The following is a 13,319-nucleotide window of genomic DNA, read 5'->3' as shown; positions in this document are numbered from 1 at the left end:
TGTCTAGCTATTGTTTCATATCCTGCCTCTCTGAAGTCACCACCACAGGAAAAAAGAAAAGACAAATAGTATGAGATCCTCAATAATATGATGCTTGCTTCTCACATCATGTGTTTATCTTCTGCACATGCAGTTCTCTCTGTCTGGTGTGGTACTCGTCTCTGCCCTCTTCCCATCCCCATGTTAACAAATTTGATTCCAGGAAGCTCCCCCTGTATCCCTGAATTCCTTTGTGTTTCCAGGGTCTTTTCCATATCTTGTAATGACAGTCTCAGTCCATGTTGCAGTTTTCCTTAGTTTTCTGACTTCCCCACACCACTATGATTGGTTTGAGGGCATGGACAGTATTATAGCAATGTTAGGCACAGATTTCTTGGATTCAAACTTTGGCTCTGTCTCATAGTAAAACCATCATCTGGGCCAAGTATTTAAAGTCTCTATGCCTCCATTTCCTCATTGGAAAAATAATAGTATCCAGCGCATTGGATTTGGGGGGAAATAAAATTAGCTACCCCATCTAAGACACTTTGAAGGTTGGCATGCTTCATCATCATCATTATCATTATTGTCATCAGCATCTGTATATATCCAATTCCCAGCTAGGCACACAGCACATGGGATATGCTATTTATGGAAGAAATTCGTATACTAACAGCCTTTATGGAAATAATAGCCCAAGGAGAAGAATGTACTATTGCTCTCTCCCATCCCAAAGGCTACAAAGACAGAAATACACAGAGCCCATGAAACCCTAAGGAGTGCCCATGATTAGTGGGGGTGATACAGTGTTATAGGGGCAAGGGGAAAGGAGAGGGGATTGCTGATTGGTCTGGCATGTTTTGGAGGAAGTCAAGCAGACAAAAAACTGAAACTAGGCCATTTAGATCTGGATACTGATATTTTGGAGAGTGCACTTTTAGTGGAATGGGCACAATGTGAGTAACAGTGCTGGAGGCTGAGTGAGTGATGAAGAAGTTGGGACTTAGGTGCAGAACAGCTCATGAGACCTGACAGTCCATGAAAAGGGTAAAAGTAGGATGGAATTAAGGGGAGAAAGAGAATCACACCCGTCCATTAGTTTTCCCTTTTGAGGGGATAATGTTGCCTTTATCAAAGGAAAGAATTGCTCATCACTTCGTGGCCAGCTTTTCTATTCTCCAATCATTAGTATCTTGCCAAGAATAAAAAAAATAAAAGGTGACAAATCCTATGGGGAATGTCTCTTTTTTATTATCATTTTTTTTGCATTGCTCCATTTACTTGAAGAAATTCATCACACCACATTTTAAAAGTAAAGAGATAGATGTGGAGAGAGAAGAGCAAGGATGTCACCTGCTTGCTAAGACTTGTCAGGAATATATTAAATGACTGAGTCAGAGATATTAATCAAGACATGAGTCACTTTTACATCGCTGATCATGAGACACTATAAATTTTAAAATTCCAAGTAAACTAATCTTACTACTAAAAATAATACTGAATTTTAACTTTAAAATGATATTTTTCTGATCAAAAACTATACTAAATTTTATGTGAAAACTATAAAAAAATACAAAGTATACAACACAAAATTAAAATCTACTGCACAGCCTTTAAAATTTCTCTTCCCTTAAATTAATCCAGTCTAAACATATCAGTGATGGCATGAGCAATCTAAATGTAAGCATTCTCCACCAACTTGGGAAAGTACTTCCTTTTTTTGACTCTTTTTAAATTAAATTTATTGGGGTGACATGGGTTAATAAGGTTATATAGGTTTCAAGGGTACATTCCTATGATACATCATTTGTATATTGCATTGTGTGCCCACCACCCAAAGTCAAATCTTCTGTCACCAATATTTGACCCCCTTTACCCTTTTTTACCCTTACCCCCTTCCCTCTGGTAACCACTCTACTGTTGTCTGTGTCTATGAGTTTTTGTTTGGTTGGGGTTTTGTTGTTTGTTCATTTGTTGCTTTCCGTTTTATATCCCACATATGAGTGGAATCATATTATGTGCCATATCTTCTTTATCCAATACTCATCAGAGAACACTTAGGTTGTTTTCATGTCTTGACCACGGTGAATAATGCTGCAATAAACATAATAAACATAAACATCTTTGCAAATAAATGTTTTCAAAATTTTGAGGTAGGAATTCATATTCCAAAGAGATTGTTTTTACCTGAAAACATTAACACTGCTTAACCTTGAAAATAGCTCTGTATTTGACAGGAGAAAGCAAAGATTTTGGCATTTTTGAGAGGTTTGGGGTCTCTCTGTTTGAAGATGCTCTAATAGACAATTCTGAGACCTATGAATAAAAAAAAGATATGATAGTATTTAATATAATTCAATAAGCTTACCTTTGTTTTATTTGCAAAATAATTAGAAGAAATTATTTCTGTTCATTGTAAAAAAGTAACTTTACAGAAGATAAAATTCCTTCTCATGGTCCAATTACAATACTTACATTATAACATGAGAGGCCTTGAAGCCATATTTAATGTTTCCTTGTCTCCATATTTAATGCCTTTGGTTAATCAGTCCCAAATTTCAAAGCTAATGTTACTGATCCAAATCTTCTAGGAAATCTGTAGTGATTTGGCACTGGTTTTGATAGACTTTGACTTTTACTTGATATAAACTGTCCTATAGTTTCTTCTCAAATATCATTTAGCCTGAAGCTTTACATAAGAACTTAAAGAGATTTATGGTGATCTGAAAAATGTAAGTATTAGATAGGAGAGAATGGCTCTCATGTTGAATAATCAAATATTAGAATGGTTGAACTACCAATAGGATAGAGATGTTAGATTAAGCAATAGCTGGTGCCCAGAACCTAAAGTAACAAGGAAATAACAAGGAATCAGGTCACAATGGATGTGTGTATGTATGCATGTTGGGCAGGAAGAAAAGAAGGAATGGGGGAAGGGAAGAGTATGGTAACCAACGTTTTTTAAAAACTGATTAGCACATATTTGTAAACATAAAATAAAAATGAAATTTTAATAGGGCACTTAAGTGCTCGTTCGGTCCCACAATTAGCCATTACAACAAACCTCAGCTATTCAAATTAATGACTGAGCATTAGTTAGCATTTACTCTATGCTAAGCTGTCTTCTAAGTGCCATCTCCTCGACGAGCAATGAAAACAGTCTGCAGTATTCCAGCAGTTAGTATCCCCGGGCTTAAAATGAGTACGTAAAACTTTTCTATTGATTTTTCCTAATCAAGCATTGTGTTAACTTTTGTACAGCCACATATATTGAAGTAAATCTTTAAAGATTCATTTTCTAGGTTGTAACTTAAAATTCAAAACCTACTATATTTAAAATAACAAGTTCTATTTCCTAAATGCATTGTTAGTTATACTTAGTGACCCAAAATCAAGAAAACGCACTCCTGTATTGCATTGAGAAGGTTTGCCCCTATTCTGATTGCCTTTCAGAGGATAGAGTACGTTTTCTTATGAAGTATAAGATAATATCTGCCAAACCTGTATGATATTTATAGTGTCTGGCATTCAATCAAAAATTACCAGTGCTCCCAAGAAACAGAATCAAGAGAATAAATAGATTAAAATAATTTACTGGTGATGCAGAGTTTTGAGTTATCAGAAAAAAACCTTTAAAATAACTGTGATTAATTATTTAAGAAAATAGATGACAATAGAGACTATAGTTGCAAAAATTTAAATCTATAAGAAAAACATAAAATAGAAATTCTTACTTAAAGATAACTAAACCAAGAACACAGTGAATGAGTTAAACTTATAGAATGGCTATCACTGGAGAAAGAAATTGTGAACTAGAAGACAGATCAACAGAATGTTTCCAAACTTTCACATAAAGAGAAAGAATAAAGGATATGGAGTAGAATGTGAAACATATGGACCATAGTGAATGTTTACATGTGTCATTTGAGTCCCTGAGGAGTAAGGGAGAGAGAAAAAATGGGGAAGAAATTATGTTTAAAGAATAATAATGTTAACTAGGTTGACCAAAGAAAAAAAGATTTAAATTACTAAAATCATGAATGAAAGAGGAACATTACTACAGACAGTTGGAAAAAAATTATAATGGAATGTTATAAATAGCTATATAGCAACAAATTAAATAAATTAGATGAAATGGAAGAACTTCTAGAAATATAGGATTACCAAAATTGACTGAAGAAAAAGGTAGAAAATCTGAATAGAACTATAATAAGAGAGACTCCCTTATTAATTTTAAAACTCCACAGAAAGAAAATCCCAGACCTTAATAGATTCCTGGTAAATTTTACCGAACATTTAAGGAAGAATTAATACCAATATTTTCACAAACACTTGCATAAAATAAAAGAGAAAGGAACAATTTCCAACTCATTGTATGAGGATAGAGAATTACCCCTGATACCAAAACCAAAGACATAACAATAAAAAGTAAATAACTACAGATCAATAGCTTTTTTATAAACATACATAGAAAAATACTAGCAAACTGAATCTAGCAAACTATAAAAAGGATTATATCCTACTAGAGGCTGGGGTGCATGAAATTCATGCATGGGTGCAGTCCCTAGGCTTGGCTGACGATCAAAGCGCGGACGTCTGGCATGGAAGGGCAGGTCCCAGCTGACCTCTGGGCCCTGGGCAGCATCTGGGCCCCCAGGTCATGGCACCCCCCTCCGCCTGAGTCACGGTGCCCAAGTCCCCATGCAGAGGTGCAATGAGCATGGCTGAACGCCACAGGTCAGGGCACAGCATTGGCCTCTGGGCCACCCAGCAGCACCGCATGGAAGCCAGATGGGCAGCACGCTCTCTCCTGTCCACCTCACAAACCCACGGGGAGCCCAACCAGCCCCGATAGTCAAAGGGGCTGTGGCCTGGCTCACCTGGAAGAGGCCACGTGTGTTCGCGGGATGGGGCTCCTCATGGGCACCTGGAACCTGAGCACAGGGGCTTCCCCAGCATGCGAGCCCTGGCGTCCTGTCCTGGGAGAGGATAGCAGGGGGAGTGAGAGCGAGCTTGGCGGACATCCTGCATTCTCACCGCACCTGCACTTCCGTCCCTGTCACCCCTGCCCCCAGGTAGCTCGTGAAAGGTCGCAGTGCATCTCCTACACCCACCATATTCCGTGCTACCCCCTGGTGGTCAGTGCATGTCATAGTGAGCAGTTCAAGTCCTGACCTCCCAGTCCAGTGGTCGGCAAACCGCGGCTCACGAGCCACAATGGCTCTTTGGCCCCTTGAGTGTGGCTCTTCCACAAAATGCCACGTGCGGGCGCGCACGTACAGTGCAGTTGAAACTTCGTGGCCCATGCGCAGAAGTCGGTTTTTGGCCTGGGCGAGTCTATTTTGAAGAAGTGGCCTTAGAAGAAGTGGGGGGTGTCGGTCAGTCGCTACGGGAGAGGCGGTGCAGGCGGGCCTCGGGATAAGCAGCGTGGGGCAGGCGCACGCGATTCATGCACAAGTTGAGTGAGCCAGTCAGTCAGCAGTCTCATGTGCAGTGGTTAGTGCTAGTAGCGTCTGCAAATCGCGCGCGGGTGACAAAAGATAGACGAAACCATTATACAAGACGAATGTGGATGGGAAAGTTGGAAGGTGTCAACCTCAGCGAACGTACCTCAATCAGATTGAGAACACTTTTAGCAAAGGCCAGCATAGGAGTACCCTAATTAAGTTAATAACAATCTACCTACCTATATAGTTTAAGTTTAAAAAATTTGGCTCTCAAAAGAAATTTCAGTCGTTGTACTGTTGGTATTTGGCTCTGTTGACTAATGAGTTTGCCGACCACTGTCCCAGTCAAACTCCCTGTCAAATGATGGCCAAAGGGGACAATTTGCATATTAGGCTTTTGTTATATAGGATAATTATTTCAGGAATGTAAGTTTGTTCAAAATCCAATTACTATAACATACTCTATTAGTAGAATAAAATACAAAAACCATATGGTCATTTCAATAAGCACAAAAAAAGCATTTGACAAAAATCCAACACCCTTTCATGACAAAATAAATAAATAAATAAATACACACTTAATAAACTAGGAATAGAAGGAATCTTCCTAAACCTGATTAAGGGCATCTATGAAAATAACAACTAATAATGGTTGGAAGACTGAATACTCTCCCCATATGATAAGAAACAAATCAAATTATTTGCTCTCATTACTTCTGTTCATCATTGTACTAGAGGTTCTAACCAGAGCTATTAGACAAGAAAAAAAATAACAAAGGCATCCAATTTGGAATGAAACAAATAAAACTAAATTCAAAGAACATGGTGGTTTAAAGAAAACTTCAAGAATTCACTAAGAGATAATAAGTGAGAATTTTCCAAAACTAATGACAAGTACAGCCATAGATTCAGGAAGTACAAGAAATTCCATGCAAGATATAAACAAAGAAAACTACACCTAGGCACAATTTTTCATCACAAATAAAAAACAAAGACAAAAATATCTTATAATAACCATATAAAAAACCAACCATTATATTTAAAGTAGCAACATTAAGACTGACATCCCACTTGTGAACATAAAGAATGGAAACTTTTAAAAAATGGAATCACATCCTTAAAATGCCAGAAGAAAAAAAAAATTGTCTAGAGTTCTATCCCAACAATTTTTAATTGAAGTTGAAATAAAGATGTTTCTGAACAAAAGTAAATTAAAGAACTATTTGCTAGAAAGCCTAAGGAAACAATTATAAGTATAGTTTTTCAAGCAAAAGGAAAATGATCCTAGATGGAAACATGGAAATGCAGTAATGAAGAACAATGGAACGTGTAGATATGTACTTACTCTTTGGTCATATTTGCTAAAGCTGAACATCCTATGAACTAGTAATTTCATCTATATATATATATATATATATATATATATATATATATATATATATATAATGTCTCTTAAAATGCATGCTTATGTGCACCAACAGTCATGTATGAAAATGTAGAGTATAGTTATTATAAACAGGCAAATACAGGGGGGAAATATCCATCAACAAATGTCCACCTACAGAACAGATGAATAAATTGTAGGATTTTAATACAATGGATTACTATTCAGAAGTGAAAAGGATAAACAACTTATATACACAAACATGGATGATCCTTTAAAACCTAAAAAATACCTACTATATGTCTTCATTTGTATCAACCTCCAAAACAAGTAAAACTAATTAATAGTGTTACATATCAGAAGAGTGGTTAGTTCATTGGAAGTAAGCAAAAATGGGTTGCAATGGTCAACATCTTGAAACAGGCACTAGTTATATGAATACATGTATTTTGTGAAAATTCTTCCAGCTATACGCTAAAGAATTGTGCACTTTTACTTATGTACATTACATGTCAATCAAAAGTTTACTTGAATAGTCACAAAGATGTAGATTACAGCATAAGAAATATAGTCAATAATATCATGATAACTTTGTATGGCACCAGGTGGGTACTTGAAGCAGTGGGAGTTCCATTGTGTGAACTATGTGGTTTTCTAACCACTTTGTTGTACATCTAAAATTAATACAGAATAACATTGGATATAAACTGTAATTGAAATATTTTAAAAAGAAGTTACATTTTTTTAAACGTTTACTTTAGAAATACCAGTATGGTGGTTATGGTATTTGCAATGATACATTCTCACTTCACAATTTTACAAATAAGTTTCCAATGGTCCTTGCAGACCCTTATTGGGTGTCACTATGTCGGCCTCTTGATATCAGGCTTGAAAGTGGCCCTTGAATAGCCTGAGACTATGAGAACTTGACCACTATTTCAAATGCCTATTAAGGAGTAAAGGCCCAGTAACATCTTTATCTTCTTCCGGGATCAGATTCAGCCCTGCTCAAGATGGTCATATTTCACAAATACCTAAATTGTAACTTTTTAAAACATTTAATGTTAAGAGTATTAATCTTGATTACACCCCATTGCAGGAGATAAGAAATAATAATCTTTCTCATTGAAATAGAGCTATTACTTCTGTGTATTGTCTTTAGAATAAGATGTCAGTAGGTATCACAAACATTCATTACACAGACATGTTGGCTGATATTCATGCCAAAATAAGTTATTGCTCACTCTCTGCAGGATTTGTGTTTCATCTGCAATAGACTGGGTGGTTCCTCACACCCTACGGCTTTGCATGTAAGTGCAGGCCCCTGTAATCTCTCTCCATGCAGATCCATTATTTGGGTCTTCCATTTGAAATTATTTTGCACCCACCTAAATTCATACTGGAAGGGAGGGAGGCAGAGAGAGAGCAAGAGAGAAAAAGAGAGAGAGAGAGAGAGAGAGAGAGAGAGAGAGAGAGAGAGAGATCAATGATTGCAAAACTATCTTCGTAGTTAATCAGGTGTGTTGGACAGGCAGACCAAAGGCCATGCCAAAGCCATTTGTTCTACCTCAGATAACCCCTTCCTTATGTGATTGGGTATGATATACATCTTCATCTTTAAACTTGTTTGTTTTGGCTGCAAAAAACAAGTTCACACTCTTGCAGGAGAGCAAGTGAAAGAAAAAAAAATCTCTCTTTTCCAATGTTCGAGAGAGCCTAACACTTGGCTGCATTTTCTTGGCATTTTCTGGCTGGGACTCCATCTCACATCCTAAGTTGTTAGGCAGAATCAGAGGCTAATAAACCTGCCACACCGAAAGGGCACCACACTCCGAATGTCTCCTGGTCGCCTCCGCCAACCCCAGACCAGCTTCGAGTCCTAAGATCTGGCTAGAATAATGATGTCAACCACAAAGGTTTCCTGTAAGACATCACTGATTAATGGCTAAACACAGATATAATAACCTTCAATTTGTAAAACTCTGAGAATGAATCAACATTCTTTAACCAAACTCTGTGCTTAAAAACTAGAATTTAAAAGTAGTTTTAATTTCATAAGCCATTCATCTGCTTGGTACGGAGACTGCAGCCAACGCCAGTATCCCTTTAAACACCATCACATCAATTACTCCTCTGCTCAGTTCCTCCATGGTTTCCTCCTCCCTCAGAGTTAAAGCCAGAGTCCTTGCAATGGCGACAGGCCAGTGAGACCTGCCCATCCTTCCTCCCTCCCTAACCTCTGACCCCTTATTCCGGACACGCCCACCTTAGCATATTTGTATCGGCCATTCTCTCTGCCTGACATCCTCTCCCCAAGTTTATGCACACCTATGACACTTCCATGCCTTTCCTGAACTATCACTTTCTCTATGAGGCCTTATTCAAAGTTCTAACACCAACCCTACCCAATGCTCTTGATTCCTTATTCTCCTTATCTTCTATGGCAATTGCTACTTCCAAAAAAGTATATAATTTTCTTTTATATATCCATTATTTATTGTTGTACTCTCCCCTCCAAAATGTAAGCCCTGTAAGGCTAGGGATTGTTGTTTTATTTATTGATTTATCCTAAGCATCAGAACAGGGCTTGGGGCATAATGGTTGCTCAATAAATATTTTTGAATGAATGAATTCCTGAAACATACACATTTCCTCTGAATTCAGAAACTTGACAGTTGCTAGAACCAAGTTTCAAAAACATCCTCCCCACTTCCCAGGGGACTGACTCACAGGACACTGTGGCCATCAGAGCTCTGTCCTCAACTTCTAAGCAAGGTGCAGCAATCTTGAGAAAACAATAGAAAATAATAGTACTTGTTTAGTGCCTTAAAATTCACAAAACATTTTATAAATATTGTCTTGTTAGACCTTCACAGAAACTCTGTGGGGACCTTATTGTCCTAATTTGTTCAATGAAGAAATGCAAATCATATATTCAAATTTAGTTTTCCAAAGTCTCTTCATGATTGATAGGACTTAAAAGTGGATCCAGGTCGTGGTTTTCTACCATCCCCAGCCTCTCCTATGATAATACACATAACGGGGAATAGACCAGAGATACTTAAATTTAATAAAGATGTAAAAAAATCACAGAGTTCAGTAAAGGACAGACAAGCACTTCCCAAAATCACATCATGAAAGATCTAAAAAACCCGAGCCTTATAACCATGTGCATGTGACATAACTCTGGCCACTTCTCTTGTTGTGTATCAGTGAAAGATAATGTCAATATACTTATCAGACAAAAAGGCACCTTATGGAAAATCTAACTGATATCTGTAATATTTTTTAAAGCAGATTAATTTCAAACAACCAGAACAGTTTTGGAAAATGCCCAGAACTTAGCCACTATAGATCATTTAATATAAGAAAACTTATTTTATACACATAATAAATATAACATTTTCCATTATTCCACCATTTCACAAAAGGAGAATAATGTGGCTCAGTGGTTGAACATCAACCTATGAACCTGGAGGTCCTAGTTCAATTCCTGGCTAGGCACATGCCAGGGTTGTGGGCTGGATCCCCAGAAGGGGGCATGCAGGAAGCAGCCAATCAATGATACTCTCACATTGTTGATGTTTCTATCCCTCTCTCCCTCTCCCTTCCTCTCTGAAATCAATAAAAATATTTTTTTAAAAAAAAAAAAAAGCAGAAATGCTGGTGTGGACAGTCTAAGCATTTACTGGGGATTACTGAGTTTAAACAAATCAGTCATTTTCTGAAGTAACAACAGGTTAAGGCCTCGCCCATAAATTCAGAGTATCGTTTACTTTAATTCAACATCTATTTATTGGGCACTTCATAGATGACAACCACTTGTAGAAGTATAGAAAACAAAGACAAGCATTACAGTAGTCTCTATTCTCAAGGAGCTGACTTCGTGAGCGTTTCCAGGCAGCAGTGCCGAGAGGGGGGTCCCAAATGGAGCCCCGGGAATTCCGTGAGTTGAAGAGATGGAACTGAGACCAAGTGGCTAGAGCTGAGAGGACAGAGTGCTGACAATGGGAGAGCTTCACAGACAAAGAACTCAGGAGACGGCAAAGGGCTTCCCCCTTGAGTATTTAGCAGACTACTGATCAGCACATACATGTGACAAAACAGCCCTGGGCCAGGCACAGAGCCATGGGATTAGAGAGAAACATGAACAGTGCTGACACAGGACTGGGAATAGTATCTGGTCCTACCAGGCAGATAAAAAAGACACATAATCCATATGACCTTGGATAGAGTAATTAGAGGGATCTTGCCTCCGTGGTGGAAAATAACCTCTAGACTGGTCCCATTAACAAATCTTTTTATTTATTTATCTTTATTGTTGCAAGTATTACAGATGTCCCCTTTATTTGTTTGTGTGTGTGTGGTCCCCATTGACCCCCTCCACCCTGCACCCACCCCACCCATGCCTTCACCACTCTATTGTCTGTATCCAGGGCTATGCATATATGCATATAAGTTCCCTGGTTAATCACTCCCCTCGGACTCCCCCCATCCCCACCTTCCTTCTGAAATTTGTCAGTCTCTTCCATGCTTCCATGTCTCTGGATCTATTTTACTCATCAGTTTAGTTTGTTCATTGGATTCCACACATGAGTGAGATCATGTGATACTTATCTTTCTCTGATTGGCTTATTTCACTTACCATTAACAAATCTTAAAGGCATGGCAAAAAGAATCAAACAGCTTCCAAGTATTTTAACTGTGTCCCAGAACAAAGCTCAAGAATACTTACAGGCATACAAATATATCCATGTCTAAGAAGGCAAAATCTCAAAATATTCTGAATGAAGGAAAATAAAGCTAGACCAAGAACAAGTACATACTTTATGCTTCCATGTAGATGAAACTTTAAAGAAGCAACCTAATCTATGGTGATAGAAAGCAGATCAGTGATTAGTTGGAAAGGGGGTGGCGAAAGGAAGAAATTATAAAATGGCACAAGGAAACCTTGGGAAGTGATGGGTATGCTCATTATTTTAATTATAGCAAGAGTCTCTTTGGGTGTAAAAACTTTTCAAATTGCACATGTTAAGCATCTACAATTTACTGTATATCAATTATAGCTCAATGGCACTGTTTAAACAAAATGTATATAACTGCTTCACTAAAAATCTTTCCCTGCTTGGGTCCTATATTCATGTGAGTTTGCAAAAGAAGAGCATGTCATTTTGTTTAATGGAATGCAGAATATATTTGGAAAAATAGCAAAGGACACACAGAAGGGAAAGCTATGTGGATAGCTTTAAATGGCATCATGTTTGGGTGGGAAATGAGTAGGCTACAAAGGGTTTTGTTGTTTTAATTTTTTTTCCAAAAGATTATATGCTCAGAGTTACACTTGATTAAGCTAAATTTGCTAACTTGGGTAGTAGTGTTTCAAGATGTATAGAGAAGACTAAAAACATAAAAGTTATTTCAGAAACCATCCCAATAGCCTGATTAATGAAATAAAAGTTGAACCACAATGGTGCCTGTGTGATTTTCAAAGAGAGGATAAAGATAAACATTTTTGACGAAATAGAGGAGGAGAACAAGAAGGAAGGTCTTGATCCAGCATGATCAAAACAGAGGTGCTTTTGACAGAAATTATCCCAAGGAGTTGATTTGGGAATAGGTAATAGTAATTGGTTCAGATTCATAGACACAATTTCATTCATTTAATAGTGATTTAGATGTGCACCCTTATAGTCTATCTTAGAGTAGCCTAACTGGGAATTCACTGGTAGATCTGTGAAGGAAAATATGTTTCTAACTTCTCAAAAAGATAGTTTATTCCCAAACCATTGTTTCATATAAAATGTTCTTCACATGCATTATTTTTAGGATCACCCAAGAACTCTGTTACACTGAATCTCTTTTTTTTTTTCCTATTCACTCTGCTTATAAAAATCATCGCTGCCAAATATGCATAAAGTGTCCATTGAGAAGTTTATAGCATCATTGGGAGATTAAAAAGACTCATATCCTGCCAGAAAGGATCAAATCCAAATCAACAGATGTGATGGAGAAATAAATTTCTTTAATGTCCATACAATGTTCCAAGCTTGGTAACGGATTTGACAGACAAGAATGAAAATTCTGTTTGAGAAAAACTAGAAAGAGGCCATTACATTGATGTACAACCACAGGATTAAAAAAAAGAAGAAGAAGAAGTAAGAAAAAAAAAAACTGCTCTGTTTAGAGTCCATTTAGTTTTAGTTTAATAAATGGAACCACCATCAGTCTTTGAATTAATTATGTGGGTGACCAACTCTTTCAAAAAATTCACTGTAACTAGAAAATATATTATGCTGGTGGATTTTTTTAATATCCTTTTAATTGTGAGGGTTTTTTTAAAATACTGCGATAGGGTATCGGTTGCAGAGGAGGAGAGATGGATGGGGATGAGAGTGCCAGAGACCATGCGTAACAGTTTATATTTCCAAGGGAGCAGGAGAACAGGAGGAAATGTTCATGTGAAAGTTAGTGGGTTATATTTAACAGTCTCCAGGTGGATTTGCCATAAG

This window comes from Myotis myotis, unplaced genomic scaffold, assembly GCF_014108235.1.
Source record: "Myotis myotis isolate mMyoMyo1 unplaced genomic scaffold, mMyoMyo1.p scaffold_m19_p_7, whole genome shotgun sequence".
NCBI classification, from domain to species: Eukaryota; Metazoa; Chordata; class Mammalia; order Chiroptera; family Vespertilionidae; genus Myotis; species Myotis myotis.
The sequence above is the reverse complement of the archived record's forward strand: the minus strand, read 5'-3'. Positions refer to the sequence as shown.